The following is a 19,829-nucleotide window of genomic DNA, read 5'->3' as shown; positions in this document are numbered from 1 at the left end:
GGGTTTCCGAGGAGCAGCTGGTGAGCTTGAATCACTGACCTTGCAGTTCAAACAGCTTTGCATTCTGGCACATTAACCCACAGCATTGTTGTTGTTACGTGCTGTCCAGTGGATTCTGACCCATAGCGACCATGTATAGGGTTTCCAAGGAGCAGCTGGTGAGCTTGAACCACCAACCTTGCAGTTTAAACGACTTTGCAGTCTGACACATTAGCCCACAGCGCCACACCAGGGCTCCAACCCACAGCATTAGCGGCTGTCAGATTGATTTTGACTCATGACACCCCCTTTTGTGTTAGGGTAGAATTGTATTGCATAGTGTCTTCAACAACTAATTTTCCGAAAGTAGATCCCAGGCCTTTTTCCTACATGCCTCTAGATGGATTTGAATCTCCAAATATTCAATTAGCAGGAATGTGTTAACTGTGCCTTGTAGGGACTCCACTCAAAGACATAGCAGCAGCAATTCAGCAATCTTCTCCTTTTCTTGCACTAACAATATTTGTCCTTATTGGATTATTACTATCAACAGTAAAATCTCCTAATTAAAAAACAACAAAAATTTTTGACCTCATCTTTTCCTTCTTTGGCAGTAAAAATTCTTAGTAAGAATTTCATATACTTCTTGTGAGGGAAAACAATACTTTCTCTCCTTCCAATTTCTTTTGAACCCACTCCAGTCAGGTTAAGGTTCCCATCATTTTACCAAAACTGGTCTTGTCAAGGTTCCAACAACAACCTCATGGACATTTTGCAGGAAAAATTTGCCAACTCGAATTCACATTTATACCCTCAGTGAACTGCTATTCAGACTCATGCTTTTAAGGACATTCTACATGCTGATATACCTTCAGTTAATTACCCAGCCCAGATCTTTCTTCAGAACCTTAGGCATATAATTCCACATACATGTTACTTAGATATAAACTTTACATGTTCAAAATAGAACCTCTACATTTCTTTTCCAAACTTGTTCTATATTCATCTCTATGTCATTTAACAGCAACTTCATTTTCCAATTGCTCAGGTTGAAAAACTTGAGTCATCTTTTCCGTTTGAGAGGAATATCCAATTTTAACGTTCTGGAAATCCTTATGGCTCTACTTTTAAAATGTATCCAGAATCTGACCATCTCTTCCTCTCTTGATTATGTCATCATCATATTTAATGTGCCAGACTGCAAAGCCATTTGAACTGCAAGGTTGACTGTGCAAGCTCACCAGCTGCTCCTTGGAAACCTATACAGGGTCGCTATGGGTCGGAATCGACTCAACGGCACTTAACAACAACAACAATGTAATGGCCTTCTAATCCAGTTTCCTGGTTCTATCCTTGATGCCTTTTCCAACCTGATTATGTGATACAGAAGCTAATTATTCTTTAAAATAGAAGATAAAATATTGTCATTCCTCTGCTCATAACCTCTCAATAGTTTACTTCTTTTTTAAAACAAAAGTCAAACTTCTTTCAATTGCCAGAAACCAAACAAGATTATTATCCAATATTATCTGTGTTTTTTTTTTAAGCTTCTGTGATACTTGAACTTCTTCCTTCATTTGGGATCAAATGCTACCTGATAAAAGTGTTTCATATTGACCAGTTCTTTTAGCTACAGTGACTGTGTCTTCCTTCCATCTTCTTATGATGCTTCCTAACTCATTCAGTTTTTTGCTGATTGAATCTTTCAATATTTCAACTCAAGGACTGAATTTTCTTTTCAGTTCTTTCAGATTGAGAAGTATCATTTGTACTCTTCCGTTTTTGTTTTCTAACTCCAAGTCTTTGCACATTTAATCATAACACTTTAACTTGTGTTCTTGCACCAACTTTTGAATTCTATTCAGTTCTTTATTTCATTTCTTCTGTTTATTTTAGCTGTTGGGTATTTTCAGCATTCTCCTTTTCTACTTTTTTATTGGCTTCTTAACTTTCTTTATGCTAAATGTCCTTGATGCCATCCTACAATTCTTCTGGTTTAGTGTTTAATGAGTCCAATCTCTAAATTCTTGTTGTTGTTAGGTGCCATCAAGCCCGACACATAGCAATCCTATGTACAGATAACAAAACACCATTTGTTTTTGTGCCATCTTCTCAGTTGTTAACTTGAGCCCATGGTTGCAGCCACTGTATCAGTCTATCTCATTAAAGGGATTCCTCTTTCTCACAGACCAGTTATTAAAGTCAATTCTACTTTGAGGAGGCAGCTCTTCCCTAGTCACATTTTGAGTGCCTTCCAACTTGAAAGATTCATCTTCCTGTACAATATCAGACACTGTTTCAGTGCTATTCATAAGCTTTTCAGTGGTTAATCACTCAGAAGCCTCTTCCTTCTTCCTAGTCTGTCTTAGTCTTGGTGCTAGGCTGAAAACTGTCCATTGTTGGTTAGTCTGCTGGTATTTGAAATTTTAATGTCATAGCTTCCAGTATCGTAACAACATGTAAGTCACCAGAGTAGGACAAACTGACAAGTGGGATGTATGCAAGATCATACTTGGCTCTCATGGACTTACTTTTATTTTTCTTCAGCTTCAATTTGAACTTGCACAAATAAATTAGTATTGGAAATGTTAGTCTAACAATCCACTCTTCTCATTCTGCTTCAGTTTTCTTCATAAATCTTATTTTCTTGTAATATACTGTAAAATATAATTTGCTTATTATTTTTTATTTTACCACTTACCTTGAATAGTTTTGCTTTTATCTTTTGTCTGTTTTTCAATATTAAATCTTCAATACCTAGAATAGGGCTCAGTACTAAGTATGGGCTCAAAAAATATTTGTTGTACCCATGAAAAGAGTGTTTATTTTTAACTTCATGCAAAAGGTATCAAAAATGGATTTTGATGTGTTAATGAAGCTTAGCATTTGAACTTTCATAAGCATTTTCTATAGTGAGAAATAGACTGTTAGTGATATTTCCTTAGGGGGAGAGGATTAATGTATTGGCATTTGAAGGCTTTAAATGTTTCCATAAATAAAATGGATCAAGTGTTTTCTGCACCATCACTAAGAATGCATGAAAGTTGGTATCATAAGGTTGTTATAGATAAAAGTTTAATCTTACATTGAGCTAATAAGTAGACACTGTGCATTTTCACTTTGTTCTTCACACTACCATTAAAATGTTTCTAAAACAGAAAACTGCCTTTATAATATCCCTGATTAAAGCCTTTCACACCCAACACCCACCCACTGTCATCAAATCGATAGTCACTCATACTAACCCATATGGTTTCTGAGGCTGTAATTTTTATGGGAGCAGGCAGCCTCATCTTGCTCCTGCTGAGCAACTGGTGGGTTTGAACCATTGACCTTGTTGTTAGGGGCTCAATGCTTAGCTCACTGCATCACCAGTGCTCCTTGATTAAAGTTGTTCTTAATGATGTACAAATGAAAAAAGACATCATACATTCTTCAACTTATAGTATCTACTTGCATTTGTAGGTTTACAACTTAACCTTTGTTCCTGGGATATCCCGTAATCTTTCATTTATGCTTTTTATTCTTTCTGGAAATTCCAGATGCATTTTTCATAAATAGCATTTAATAATGCTTAGCTCAAATATTTTACCTAATTCTTCAGCATGCATGCGAACTTTTCAGTTCTCCTGCCCCTGCTTCAGGTGTAGATGATTTTTTTTTCCTTCCTCCTCTGTACATTTTTCCAGATGCAATGAATTTTCACCACTGTCCTGAGGGTGGAAATGTCCTGGTGTGGCACTCTAAGACAAGCACTGGACTGCTAACCACAAATTTGGAGGTTCAAACCCAGCAGTTGGTCTTTGGAAACCCTATACATGGTCATTATGAGTAGGGACCGAATCAACAGCACTTTAACAGCAAATTAACAACTAACTTTCACAGAAAATGCTTTGTTTAATAAGGGAGATAGCATCTAGATATAGTTTCTTGCCCTTCAAACATGCTATTGTTTCCTATCCACAAGTCTGAACCACACTATGCATCCTTTTAGGAGTCTTTCTCATCTTGTCTCTGAGTATCCCTTTGAATTAATGGAAAAAGAATCTTAAAGAGGGTTCAGATTCTTTAAATTTCTAGAATTTACAGGGGTTCCACACATAGTCTTTAGAGCCTTTCCACTGTCTATCAGACCATACTTGACCTTCAACAATTACCAATGATTCTAGTCTTACAAGCATCTGGCTCCATTGACTGCAGCTAAGTGAATGCTCACATTTCCTCTCTCAGAGAAAATGCCTCTATCCTATTAGATTTTGGGTCAGTTGGTTGTTATGAAATCTAATCTCTATTGCATTGGGGAAAAGGTCATAAACTTGAGGTTACTTCAATTTTTTTGTGTTATAAGGTAGGAGCAATGCTCCTTCCAGTTTTCTATATCCCAGAGAGAAATCCAGAAATATCTTCAAATTATTTTTATATTGCTAGTGCCTTGCAAAATATTTGGCACATATTAGATTCTCAATAATTAATGCTTTGAATGCATGAAATATACATGTGTATATGAACAACTTTCTTCATAAAGGACTGGGCCAACAGGGATACATATCACGGAGCATCAGAATGGGCTAGTAGATGAAAATACTATATAACTTGTCACCTCTGTCATTAAGATGACTTACTGAATTCTAGTTAACGGTTACACTTTTTTTGTTTAACATCTATCAACAGAAAAAAGTTGAGTTAAATTTTAGTATATTATTTACTTTAAAGTTTTGAAACAAAGAGTCACCTGTTTTGTATACAAAGCAAAGCAGTTTTTCCTTATGTAGTGTGCAATATTTGGAAATATTAGCTAAGATTTTTCCCTGCTTTGGAACATTTTGAATCTCACAAACTTTTACCAATCCCAAAATTCTAAGAATTTCTTCTTTTCCTTTTTGTGTTATTTTTGGAAAAGAAAAATACAGCAAAACACTTATCTAAGACCTAAGATCTTGGAGAAAGATCATTTGGAAGAATATATCTCATTGAGAATCAGAATTTCTCTGGTGTGATATTGTGGGCTAATGCATCAGACTGCAAAGTCCTTTGAACTGCAAGGTCATCCATTCAAGATCACCAGCTGCTCCTTGGAAACTCTATACAGGGTCGCTATGGGCCCAAATGCTCCTTAGAAGCCAGGATGTCCAGACTTCCTCTGTCATAATTCAGACATATTACCAGGAGGAACCAGCAATGGATTCAAGCATAGCAATGATTGTGAGGTTGTCACAGGACATACCTGTGTTTCTTCGTGTTGTGTCGGTCAGTGCCAAGTCGATGGCACATAACAACAACAAGACTAGAAAAGTTTTCTTGGGTTGAGTTGCATAAGAAGAGCTTGGACGCTGATAGATCTCTTAAGAATTGGTCTTGAGTCCTAGTAACATCAACCTGGACTAAATCTGGAGATAGGGCTGGAATAAGAGTCATCCAAGAGAGCACCTATCTCTGGGTACAACATAAGGAACTAACATAATCTTATAATGCCCATTATTTAGCCAGCAAGGCCAGAGTAGAGCTGAAACTGTTTAACCATAGTGCTTTAGATAGCTCCTGTGAGTTTCCTTCTGCTCTTGAAGAATGAAGACACTTTGAGAAGAGAAGGAAAGCCACTGAGAAAGATTAATCAGAAGCTGGAGAAACTCTGTGCCTTGGACATGGACGAAGGGTTCAGTGATTCATGTGAACTGATGACTGAAGACAAGGCAGGAGCAAAGACATATCACTTGATGCCTGTGTGCATTTTTGTATGACATTCAAGGATCAGATGTGCCATGCCCCTTTAGTAGTTTTTTTTTTTTTTCCCAGTGCTACTATATTACAGAAATGTCCTGAACTGCAGCTGCAACAGTGGAGACAGGGTCCAGGGGAATATGAGAAAATGGTGCCTACCACCTGGTGGGATGGAGACTCAAAGTATAATTGGGGGCCACTTTCAAACAAGTAAGGCAATATTGCTGGTATGCCTCAATTTTCAAATTGAAATACATAGTTACTGTGCTGTGGTGTTGTTGTATAATGCTTTGAACTGTAAGATTGATTTGAACTGCAAGTTCGGAGGTTCAGCCTCACCAGCTGCTCCTTGGAAACCTTATACAGGGTCGCTATGAGTCTTGACTGACTATGAGTCTTAACAACTATGAGTCATAAAAACATACATTAAAATGGATATGGCATTGTAGGATAAGCACTGGATTTCTGACCACAAGTAAGTGGTTTGAATCCACCAGATGCTCCTCAGAAACCTTACACAGGATTGCTATGAGTTGGACCAACTTGATGGCACTTAACACGTTAAATTAAACAAAAGAAAAATCACAAAAACTTTGTCTTTTAAAATAGGCTATCTGCAACAGATATCAATAACCATTTAAATGCAAGGCCATTTGAAAATATTCTCGGGATGTAGAAATGTATAAATGGGTTTTAATCTGGAGATAAAATGACCTCTTCTATAAAGTATATTTTGGTTGACAGTTTTGCTTTAGACACTCAAGTCAATTCACAGTATTTTACCATGAGAGCCTTGGATCAACCTGAATGAAGCTAAAAGCAAAAGCAAGATGTGAGGATGGGCTATGGATACAGAACATATATAATAATTTTAGCAGATATTATTGGCTTGAAACTCAACACTGGCTCTTAAGAATTGTGAGCCCTTGGGAAAGTCACTTCTCTTGAACCATGAGTTTCTCATCTGTCAGTGTGGATACCAATAGTAGGATCTTATGAGGTTCGTAGGAACTGTAGACAACAAAATTCAAATTTATATCTGTGTCCCATGTGTGTTGTGGCATTGTCTTTCTGTTTACTTTTCTTTCTAAAATATTACTGTGACTCCCAGCTACAGCAAAACAATGCTAGAGATAGTAACAGCAAGAGACAAAGGAGAAGTATCAATTTGGAAATGAAACAAAAGGTTATTAAACAAGATAGTGGTGGAAAATTAGTTAATGCTACTGATTATAATTTAAGGAGCCCTCCCTGTGCTGTAGGATAAGCAATTTCCTGCAAACTGCATGGTTGGCAGTTCAAATCCACCAGCTGCTCTGTGGGAAAAGGATGAGACTTTCTTCTCCTTTAAAGATGTATGACTTCAGAAACAATACATAGGGTCGTTATGAGTTAGAATCTACTAGACAGCAGTTGGTTATTGCTCGTGATTTAGGAGTGTCACATTTGATAATCATACCAATCTTAAAAACACAAAGAAAAAATTCTCCAAGGTGTTGAAAGACTGGTCCCACTGAAAACTAAAAAACGAAAGAAAATGGAAGCAGAACCTTTATTAGATATGAGAAATTGCTAATGATGTGGATTGAGAATAAACACAAAAGGGAATCCCTAGCAGGCCATTGATTCAGGCACTTCTCCAAAACCCTGTACAGGGTCCCTATGATTCAGTACTGATTCTACGGCACTTAACAACAACAACATCAACATGCTTATCAAATACCAGGAGATAAATGACTGGGACTTCTAGAGTTTATGTTAATGATAAAACAAAGCCAGTTAACTGAAAATTTTTGTTTTACTAAGATCAAATCATTTAAAATTTAGCTTCAGTTTTTAATTGCTATTTTACTTTCATTTACATGTAACATAAAATTTTAAATTCTTGCAAATGAGTACTTCATGTACAATTAGGAATATGACAGGTGTACCTATAATTTATGCCAAACAACTATGGCAAGTCAGAACATAAAATTTAAAAAGATACACTAATAAGCATTCCCTAAAGTAACAGATGATATTTAAATTTAAAAGTGCTCACCATTATAAAATGTTTTAATTTAAAAATTTAAAACTGATTTACCAAAACATTAAACTGAAGTATATTTTCATGTATCTCAAAAACATTTGTAAATTTTTATTTATTATGCATCATTAAGTAGAATTATGTGTCAGGTATAGTGCTAGCTGAGGAAAACTGAAGTAAAAAAGATACTTCTATGGTCAAGGAGCTCTCAGTTTCAGATGTAAGCAACTGAAGAATGAGAAGTAGTTTGTGAGATGAAGAGAGTGCAAGGGTATCCCAGATAGCAAGTGTAATACATGAGAAGGCTTAGAGAAACAAACTATGTGGTACTTATAGAAAACTAGAGTAAATCCTTGAGGACAGGAATCATGTCAAGTTGTATCCTTAGCATAATCATAGTAGGAGTTTGACAAATATTTCCTGGATGGATGGATGGACGGATGGATGGATGGATGGATGGATGGATGGATGGATGGATGGATTGATGAATGCTTTGAGAATATTAGCAGATAAAATTGAAAACTTCATATGAATAATTTTATGGGTCACAATAGTGGGTTGAGACTTGATCTAACAGTACATCATGCCCTGACGTATTTCCTATAGCACACTAAATCTATGAAAAATGTGGTTGTTGTTGTTAAGTGCTGTCCAGTTGGTTCCAACTCATAGTGACACTGTAGAGGGTTTTTAAGAAGTGGCTGGTGAATTTTAAAAATAAAAAGATGTTAATTGAGCAAGAAAAATCTAAGAAACACTGGGTGTACAGATTTTCTTTCCTGAAAGGCTTCTTAGATTTTCATATCTAATATTGACTGTGATACCTATAAGAAGTTTATATGAAACTATATGAAAAGTTTTTTCAAACTTTTATGACTAAAACTCCCCATGAGCCCACCCTTTCCCTACCCTCTCTCCCTCTATCCCTGCTTCCAGCACCGCTCATACTTGGTGCTGTGGTGATGGTGGTGGTGGTGGTTGTGTGCCTTGGAGTTATCCCGACTCATAGTGATACTGTATAAGGTTTGGTGGTAGTGGCGGTTGTGTGTCACTGATTTCGTTCCAACACATAGTGACCTTGCATAGGATTTTTAAGGCTGTAAATCTTTATGGGAGCAGAAAGTCTCATATTTCTCCAGTGGAGCAGCTGGTAGATTTGAACTACTGACCTTGTGGTTAGTGGCACAACTCATAACCCACTATGCTACCAGGCTACACACTGAAAAATTCTGTCTAGGCAATAGAAATCTATTGAAGGGTTGTTAAAGACAGAATAGGGAATTAAACTATGGTCATAATTGTCTTTTTAAAAAATTATTGTTTTGCACATACTAATTTCATGATGGCAGAAATGAAATTGGTGACACACTCTGGATATTGCTTTTAAATTGGGAAAAGTTACTGAGGGCTGAATTTAAACATTACAAAGGAAGATATAGGGGAAGATAGAAGACATACTTTGGGTGTGGAAGAGAGAGGCTTAGTAATTAAATTGAAGTGGAAGTACTAGAAAGAGAAAATACCTTGGATGATTAATTATACAAAAAGAATATGAACGATAGGAAGAGGGGTTTTGGAGGAGACTATTATGAGTCAATTGTGTTGAAGGCTCAGGTTAGATATGTTGATTTGGAGAGCAGAAGAAACTAGAGATTGAAGTGAAAGCTCTGGAATGACATTTCGAAAGTGACTCAGAATAGATCTCCTTTTTCTTCCACAGTTATTTAGACATTTGAAGTCAGGTATCATGGTTCCTTGTCAGTTTGTTGCTGTGATTCGAGAAGCTATGTTACTGGTATTTTAAATAACAGCAAGATAATTCATGGTGGACAAATTTTAGCTGAGCTTCCAGACTAACATTATGAAGAAGAGATAGACTACTTCTGAATATTTATTCACAGAAAATAGCAGTGGAGCACTGTCCAATAGCTCCAGAATACTGAATATTGAAACATAATGAAGAGCACTGTCAGATATAGTACCAGAAGATGAGCCCCGCAGAATGGAAGACGCTCAAAATCCAAAAGAGGAAGAACTTTCCTCCAAGTAGAGTTGGAACCAAATTGACAGCACTTTACAACAACAACAACAACAAATAGGTCACATTTGTTGTGAGAACAAGGACCACATCTCACTCTTTTACACACACCCAACAATGCATCTGGTGCTGCAGGATAAGCATTGTACGCTAACCAAAATGTCAGCTGTTCAAAGTCACCAGATGCTCCTCAGAAATCCTATACAGAGTTTTTATGAGTCAGAACTGACTTGATGGCACTAACAAAAACATCAATGCCTGACACATATAAAAACTTGATGTTCTTCAGTAAGTGAATGGCTAAGCAGTTCAAGGAAGTAGTTCTGCTTTTAACTATTCATCATGTAACAGTTTATGCTCCTAAATAAAATTGTGCTTGATAAAAGGAATTTAATGCTAAAAGTATTAGAAAACTAGTGCTCTATCAGCAGGTGCCCTAATTAAACCAAATTGTTGTTCTTTTCCAAAGCTCCAGGAGATATTTAGGCATGTTCCAATTTTCTTTTAGGATTATCACATGAAAGTCTTGGACCAGACAGTTTGCATTTAATCTTCACATTAGCCTATGTGGCACATGATATTATTTTCATTATATAGGCTGGAAAATTGAAGTTTAGAGCATTTCAGTGATTGAAGCTGATGAGTAATGAAGCTAGGATTTAATCGCAGATCTTTTGACTCTCAACTTTTGTCTGTCACAGTATGGAACATGTTTTCAGTATCTTTAACAAGAACTATGTTTCAAAGACTTATTATTTCCTTTTATTTTTGTACTTTCTTAACTTGAAAGGAGGAAAATAGAGCGTTTTAAAATGGGAATTTGCTTTACAAGAACATTGATTATTTCTTAGGATTTGGATGCTCTAATTGTCTTTCTTGAAAAAAAAATTATAGGTCAATAATGCTTTAAAAGGTTCCAGTAGCAATATACTAAGATATGTTGTTGTTGTTAAGTGCCATTGAGTCAGTTCCGACCCATAGTGGCCCTGCATAAAGTTTCCGAGGAGTGGCTAGTGAGCTTGAACCGCCAAACTTGCAGTTCAAATGGCTTTGCAGTCTGGTACATTAACCCACAGCACCACACCAGAACTGAAACACTATCTGTTTATCACTATCATTTTGCAATCTAGAGACAAGGCTGGCACATACAGGTAAAATACAGTGCATTTTATTGAAATACTTAAAATTGGGGAAAGGGAAATTGAAGAGTTGTTGACTGATAGGTCTGGAGTCAATATGTTAAAGGCCAACTGTGAAATATTACCATATAAATTTTTTACAGTTGAGGTGGCCAGGATAAACTCCTGTCTGGTTAACCTTGACATTTTGTTTCTGGAGTGGACTCTAAAGTGGTTGCCAAAGGATCATTCTGATTCTTATGATTTTGTCTAGGTCAGGAAGGAAAAGTACTGCTTGCCAATTCTTCTACTTTTGTTGTTGATGTTAAGTGCTGTCAAGTTGGTTCAAAACCAGCCCGTTGCTGATTTCTGTGAAGAGGAAATCAGATATGATTCCACACTACAACTTTCTTTACACTATTCTCACACCAACCATCACTCCTGCAGCACTCTTTTTGCTTCACATCTGGGTTTGATAATCCATTGTAGTGGTCACACTGAACTCATAACAATACTCATGAGTAAGGGGTTTATTGGGGAAGTGAACAGGGTACAAGTCAGAATCAAAACCAAATCAGGACACAGCAGTTCTCCAATCAAGAGTGCCTCTTGTCTGCCACAGTGCAGGGAGGCCTCACTCTCGTCTTTGGCTTCTCAGTCATGTGGCCTCTTGGTCTCTGCCTCAATCCATGAGCCTAGAGTTCACAGCTGCTCTGTCTTGCCATGGCACTGCCTCTGCCATCACCTTTGCTGTTGCCATTTTTCTAGGTAGGGAATTTATGTTCCACGCATGCTTTTCCTTTTCGATGGTCCTGTGATTTTCTATTGCTGCTTTTGGGATGGCTTCTTTTAAACCTAGTTGGATGGCAAAACAAATCAATCCCAGACTTAGAGTCCTTTATGCCTTATTTTCATTGTCCCACCAAATCACTGGTGGGAATTAAGAAGACTTTGGATATAAACACCATGTAAAATAAATTCAAGGTACCACACCTTGTACCATGATACAACCTTGCTTGCTGGAAGTAAGACCTTAAAATACTTACTGATGAAAATCAAAGACCACATCCTTTGGTATGGGTTGTACTTCAATGTAAAGAAAACAAAAATATCATTGGACCACTAAATAACATCATGATAGATGGAGAAAAGATTGAAGTTGTCAAAGACTTCATTTTGCTTGGATCCACCATCAACACCCATAGAAGCAGTAGTCAAGACATCAAATGACATGTTGCTTTAGGTAAGTTTGCTGCACTATTTTCATCACTGGCTGTGTCTAACAAGAAAGTACTTTGTAAACCTGCAAAGAGCTACAAAAATGTAGTGATATAATGTAGCCTTAGTTATCTCGATAGTGTTTCTTTCAGTGATGGTGCACAGTGTCTATGATCTTTTGCCTCAGTCCTCACATACCACCCTACCTTATTCCACCCACACTAAATTTGTATCCACTTTTCAAGTTTCAGAGTATACAGCACATCCATTCTGAATCCTCCATTATCTTTAAGAAAATATTTTTTTTATTTCTCTTTTCTCCAGACTGGTAGTATCTTCCACACTATTTTGTTATTGCTTATTTGTCTTCTCTTTGTCTGTCTTTCCCACCCACTCCTACAACCTCCCATTAAACTGTGAATTCTGTAAGGACATGAATAAAATTTTCATCTCTGGTCCTTAACATAAACCTCTTTTGGTGTAGATGCTAAGAGTGTTTTTTCGGGAGTTGATAAGTTTCAGTGAAAATGAGATGAGATAGGAGTTAAAGAAGAAAGGAAAATTCAGAGACATTTTATAATTTATCAACCTTTGAGAACTACACCTCATTTCATGACACAGAGACTTTAAAGATTGGTTAATCAATGTATCTAGACAAAAAAATAGTTCCTAATAACAATCTTTTTGAGTAAGTGGGGCAGTGTGTTTGATTTTGTTGTTGTAGTTAGATGCCATTGAGATGGTACCAACTCATAGTGACCCTATGACAACAGAACAAAACACTGTCTAGTCCTGTGCCAACCTCACAGTCTTTGCTACATTTAAGCCCATAGCTGCTGCCACTGTGCCAATTCATCTCATTGGGGGTCTTCCTCTTTCTCTCCAACCTCCACTTTACCAAGCATGATGTCCTTCTCTAGGGACTGGTCCCTCCTGATAATATGTCTGAAGTATGAGAGATGACATCCTGGCTTCTAAGGAGCACTCTGGTTGTACTTCTTTCAACACAGATTGGTTTATTCTTTTGACAGTCCATGGTACTTTTAATATTCTCCTCCAACACCATAACTCAAATGCATTAATTCTTCTATGGTCTTCTATATTCACTTTCACATGCATATGAGGTTATTGAAAATATCATAGTTTGGATTAGGCAAATCTTAGTCCTCAAAATGACATCTTTTCTCTTAAACACTTTAAAGAGGTCTTGAGCATCAGATTTGCCTAATGAAATATATTTTTTGATTTCTTGACTGTTGCTTCAATGAGTGTTGATGGTTTATCTGAACAAAATGATGCCTTGCACAGCTTTAATAATTTCTCCATTTTTGTGGATATTGTTTGTTGTTCCAGGTGAGGATTTCTGTTTTATTTACATTGAGATACAACCTATACAGAATGAATGTTGTGGTCTTTATTCTTTATGAATAACTATTTTAAGTCTTCCTCACTTTCAGTAAACAAGGTTGTATCATACATATATTACAGGTTGTTATTGATTCTGATGCCACGCTTTTCTTAATATAATCCAGGTTTTTGGATTATTTGCTAATCATAAAGATTGAATAAATGTGGTGAAAGAATACAACCCTGGTGCACACCTTTCCTAATTTTAAGCTATTCAGTGTTCCCTTGCTCTGTTCGAACAGCTGCCTCTTGGTCTATGTACAGGTTCCTCATGAGTACAATTAAGTGTTACAGAATAGTCATTTTCGACAATGACATCCATAGTTTGTCATCATCCACATCATCTTTGTGTAGTCAGTAAAACACAGGTAAACATCTTTCTGGTATTCTCTGCTTTTAGCTTCATATGATGTCAGCAATTATATCCCTTGTTCCATATTCTCTTCTGAACCCAGTTTGAATTTCTGAATGTTTTCTGTCAATGTATGGGTTACAGCCATTTTTGTATTATCCTTAGCAAAATTTTACTTGCATGCAATATTAATGATATTGAGTGATGGTTTCTGCCGTTTGACACCTCTCTTTGGAATGGACACAAATATGGATCTCTTCCAATCAGTCTTCCAAATTTCTTGGTGTAGATGTGTGTGCCTCCAGTGCTGCATCAGTTTGTTGAATGATTTAAATTTGTATGCCATTAATTCTCAGAGCCTTCTTCTTTGTCAGTGCCTTCAATGCACCTTGGACATGTTCCTTTATTATCATTTTCTCTTCATCAGGTGCTACCTCTTGAAATGTTTGAACATCGACCATTTCCTTTTGATACAGTGACTGTGTATTCCTTCCATCTTCTTTTGATGCTTTTTGCATCATTGAATATATTATCCAATAAATTCTTCAGTATTACAAGTCGATGCATGACTTTTTTCTTTAGTTTCCTCAGCTTGAGATATGATGATCATGTTCTTCCCTTTTGATTTTCTAATTCCAAGTCTTTACACATTTCATTATATTATTTGACTTTGTCTTATTAAGCAGCCCTTTGAAATTTTCTAATCAACTCTTTTACCTCCTCATTTCTTCCATTTGCTTTAGTATCTCTATGATGGAGAACAAATTTCAGATTCTCTTCTGACATCCATTTTGGTCTTTTCCTTTTTTTCCTTTTATCTTGTCTTTTTTTTTTTTTTACCTTTTGCTTTCTTCCTATATATTGTTCTTGATGTCATTCTTCAACTCTTTTGGTCTTTGGTCTTTAATGCCTAATGCATCAAATCTGTTCCTCAGATAATATCTAAATTAATATTGGATATGTTGAATATCTTGGTTTTTGTGGATTTGTTTTATTTTTTTCTTTAACTACAGCCAGAACTTGCATATGAGCAATTGATGATGTGTTCCACAGTCTGTCCCTGGCCTTGTTTTGGCTGATGATTTGGAGGTTTTCCATTGTCTCTTCCCACATATGTAGTCAATTTGATTTCTGTGTTTTCCATCTGATGAGGTCCATGTATATATTTGTCTTTTATGTTGCATGACTTTGTAGTGTAAGCATTGAGCTGTGAACTACAAGGTCATTGATTTGAGCCCACCAGCTGCTCCTTGGGAGAAAGTTGAGGCTTTCTGCTCCAAAAAGATTTACAGCCTTGGAGACCCTATGCAGGGTCGCTATGAGTGGGAATTGACTCTATGGCACTTAACAACAATACCTATATTTCCAATGTTTGTCCTTCAATGGTAAATGGATTATGGATGGCTAAGTTTCTTTATGTTTTAATACATATCCCAATTATCTTCACTAAATGTATATAATTGTGCTTATTTTAATTTTAATTTTGAGATATTGAAAATATAGAACACAACAAAGAATAATGTAAAATATACTCATATATCCACAACCCAAATTAACATTGTCATGTTATTATATTTGCTTCAATTTTTTTTATATATATAAAAGAAATGTTCCCTTTTACATGCCATCCTTAGCACTATTTTTCTCTACTATGATTAATTCAATGTAAAAATCTCCAATCTCTTTGTTGTTGTTGTTGTTGTTGAATGTCATTGACTTAGTTCCAACCCATAGCAACCCTGTATCGGATTTCCAAAAAGCAGCAGTTCAAAGCAACTTTGCTGTCCACGAATTAACCCACGGTGCCATACCAGGACTCCTTGCATAATTTTTTTATTGTATTAATTTTATAATGAGAAAAATAACATGCCAATATGTTGCTAAATCAAACACACTCCAAAGAATGTTGGCTGCTGACAACAAAAAGGCTTATTTCTTGGCATTATTCTGTTTCCTATCCTAGGTACAGATGTTGCTTACCTAATTTTTATGTTTATTTGATCCTTTCAAACAGAACTTAATGAAGGTGGGTATTAACTTGATTGTCTCGTGAAGGCAGAGCGTTAACTAGATTAACTAGGACTCAAATTGTTACTTTATACCATAAACTGTTTATTTCAATCCATTGCTTATATAAAAATAGTGTGATTTCTAAAATCAGATTCCACCTCCTTCAGATGGCGCAGACATACCCATGTGAATGTGCCCATAGGTAATAAAACTGGTTAATGGGCAGTAATAATTGCCTACCAATTCATTTAAATGGGCTTCTGCTCATGGGCACCTATCTACTGCATGCCTTGTATCTCAGTTCCCAATATTCTCAGAATATTCTGCTGTTGTTTGACTACCTATTTTGGGTAAGCTTGTCTGGTTCATCCTTTGGAACTCAGCCTCCCACATCATACTCCATATTCAGTCTCCAGCCTCATTAACTTTGGGTGGGGTCACAGTGACACTTCCTGGTTCAGTTACTATTTTTTGAAAGCTCTTGTTGAAGGGCAGGCTTCTTTTCCTCCATGCCAACTCTGCAAGATTGACTGACTGGTTTTGCTTCCCACATGACCTTCACTTAGGAAAGATGGGAAACTCAAGCCAGAGCTTTATTTTATTTTTAAATAATATAATTCTATTTAAAATTAAGTAGGTGGCACCCTATAATTTAACAAAGATCAGATTTTAAGTGGGAAAATAGCATGCACACAGCAAGTACAGTTTCCTGTATGGTGGATGGGGTGATCTCTTATGTCTCTGGATATAGTCATGACTTATATAGCCAGGAGGCTAGTTGCATCTCACCGTGGCCCTATGCAGCCTATGCACAACAGAATGAAATACTGCACAGTCTTGCGCCATCCACACAATTGGTATGTTTGGGCTCATTGTTACAGTCACTGCGTCAATCCATCACTTGGGAGGGTGTTTAGAAACAAATAACCTCAATTCTTATAATTAGTCAGTTTGGTGGTTCCAAACAGACTTGGGGGTGATGTTCTTATTCCCATTTGTCCTCTAAACACATAAATATCCAGTGTGAGCTCAAGTCATGATAACCTTCATGCAAGGACATGGAGAACCTGTGTAATTTGACGACTTCAAAGAATTTTGACTAATTTATTTTGAATTATTTGAGGCTTATTTATTTCTCTCAGAACAAACTGTATTATAGACACATTACTTCTGTTCAACTGGAAACAAATTTTTTTTCCCCCAGCCATAACCCATTTTCTTTTCCTATTTGTTGTCAACCAAGACTACACACCTTCTTACCACCTTTAAGCAAGTAAAATACTGTTTTTCTGAATTATCTTCAAGGAAAAGGGAAGGTTGTAACTATATGTTTTGTTGTAACTAAAAGACATTGTTTCCAAATCATTTAAATTCCCAGTTTTGAAATGTTATTTTATGAAATTCAGCATTTCAGCCTTCTTCTAGCCTAATGTGGATGAAATTATGGAGGGGCGGGGAAGAGAAACATAAAACTAATGAACTTTCTATGCTGTGAAAAGTGACATCGATAATGTATGCAGTTTCCCATAATGTTAGGAAGGCACAGAAAATTACTGCAGCTGTTCCATCTATGATGGTTTTGTTTTCCCTAATTAGTAGCTTCTTTTGTATTTTCATGAGAATGCATGTGACTATCCTGGATTTTTGTTTTCATACTCCTAGAGTTGTGAGGTATTACAGGTACATGTGAGGTTATTTTTACTGTGAGACAAGTTCTGGATAAATTAGTACACACTTGAAAAGAATGGTAGGAACAAAATGGATGTGTTTCTCAGAATCCAAGTGAAACTCTTGCCTTGCCCAAATTAGAAGTGTTAATCAAAAACATAACAGGCTTTTGTGTATTTGCAAATAAACCAAAAGAAGCACAGAAAACCCCTTTGATTTTATTATTTGTACTTGGTTTTTGATAGCAAACTGATGTATTATGTTTTATTTACTAGTTCTTTGGGTTACAAGGTGCTATGGTGGTGGGAGGGGTATTCCATAAGACTTAGATCCCCCTATTGAAACTACTGTTAGAGATTTGTGTGACATGCCATCAGTAGCTTCAGTTCACAGCAAATACTACCCATTAATTGGAACTAAGAGAAATAACCCTTGGTATTATGTAACATGAATTTCCCCCTAAGAGCACGTTTGAAAATTAAATGTGCAACTGTGCTTGAGAGGCTTAATTATTCCAAATCTGGTCTCCATTGTTTCAAATCCTGATTCTGATCTTAAGCGAATCATTTTTGGGAAGTAACTTTTATGAAATGATGATTTATAAAGCTACTGAAAAACTCTGTCTTTCAAATATAAAGCTCATTATCATGTGTATAATGAATATCTTGAAGTTAGAATTAGCTAATTTCAATTTTGACAGATGGAAGTTTCTTGATCTCCCTTTGAATCTAATTTTTTCAACAATAAAAGAGGAAAAATAAAGTAATGGTGAGGAGTGCAGGCTCTGGCAGTAGACAGACAAACATAAGGTTGAATCTCAACCTTTCATGCTATTTGATTTGTGATCAATTATTTACCTTCTCCAGGGTTCAACTTGTTAATTTGTAAAATGGGGTTATCAATATCATCCACATTAGAGAGTATTGTGAATATAATATAACTGATGTGATGTATGAGGTACAAGGCTTGGCCATATTCACTGTTTTTTTTTAATAGATTGCAATAACAAAAACTTCTTGCATTTTGCTTGACATTAATATTGCTACTGGGTACCTTCAGTTCCTATTCATAGAGACCCAATGTGCAACACAACAAAGCACTGCCCAGTCTTGCACTATCCACACCATCATGGATATGCTTGAACTCACTGTTGCACCTACTGTGTCAGCCCATCTTATTGAGGGTTTTTCTCTTTTCTGCTGGCACTCTACTCTTTATCAAGTATGGTATCCTTCTCCAAGAAGTAGTTTCAAACTGCTGACCTTGAGGTTAGCAGCCCGACTCATAACCATTATGCTACCAGAGCTCTTCAAAGAAACTTTAGACCAATGAAAAATAGATCCTATCTATTTTTAATAGGCCCCTTCTGATAACATGTCCAAAGTATGTGAGACGAAGTCTCCCCATTCTCATTTCTAAGTAGCATTCTGGCTTTTCTTCTTCCATTACATTAATAGGTGCTTCCACTAACATTAATAAGTAGTTGTTGTTGTTGTTAAGTACCATTGAGTCAGTTCCAACCCATAGCAACCATAGGGTTTCCAAGGAGTAGCTGGTGAGCTTGAACTGCTGACTTTGTAGCTCAAAGCAGCGAAGTCCAGTTCATTTAACCCACAGTGCCACACCAGGACACAATAATAATTCCATTGCTCTTCATTACCTTTTCCTCTTATTGTAAAATAATAACAGATATACTGCCAAAGGCCTTTTTAAAGTGTTAAAGAGCTTTAAAGTTAAAGAGCTTTTTAAGGTGTTGAAGAGCTTTGACACTTTGAAGACTATAAGGTGTGTCTGACATAATCTATGTTATTTTCAATTGCCTTATATGCTTGTGAAAGCTGGACAATGAATAAGGAAGAAATGATGCATTTGAATTCTGGTATTAGAGAAGACTATTGAAAGTACCATGGACAGCCAAAACATTGAACAAATCTGTTTTGGAAAAGTTTGATGGATTACTTCTTAAAAGTGACAATGGTGACATACTTTGGACATGTTGTTAGGAAAGACCCACCCCTAGAGAAGGACATCAAGCTTGGAAAAGTGAAAAGTCAATGAAAAAGAGGAAGACCCCAAACTTGATGGACTGCCACAGTGGCAGCAATGATGGGCTCAGACATAACATGCTTTATTGGCAGCCCGACTCGTAACGACTATTCTGTCAGAGCTCCTTAAAGAAACTTTGTTGTTGTTGTTAGGTGCCATCAAGTCAGTGCCGACTCATAACGACCTTATGTACAGCAGAACGAAACACTTCCTGATCCTGGGCCAACCTCACTATTGTTGCCACGCTTG

The sequence above is a fragment of the Chrysochloris asiatica genome, unplaced genomic scaffold, assembly GCF_000296735.1.
Source record: "Chrysochloris asiatica unplaced genomic scaffold, ChrAsi1.0 scaffold00048, whole genome shotgun sequence".
Taxonomy (NCBI): Eukaryota; Metazoa; Chordata; class Mammalia; order Afrosoricida; family Chrysochloridae; genus Chrysochloris; species Chrysochloris asiatica.
The sequence above is the reverse complement of the archived record's forward strand: the minus strand, read 5'-3'. Positions refer to the sequence as shown.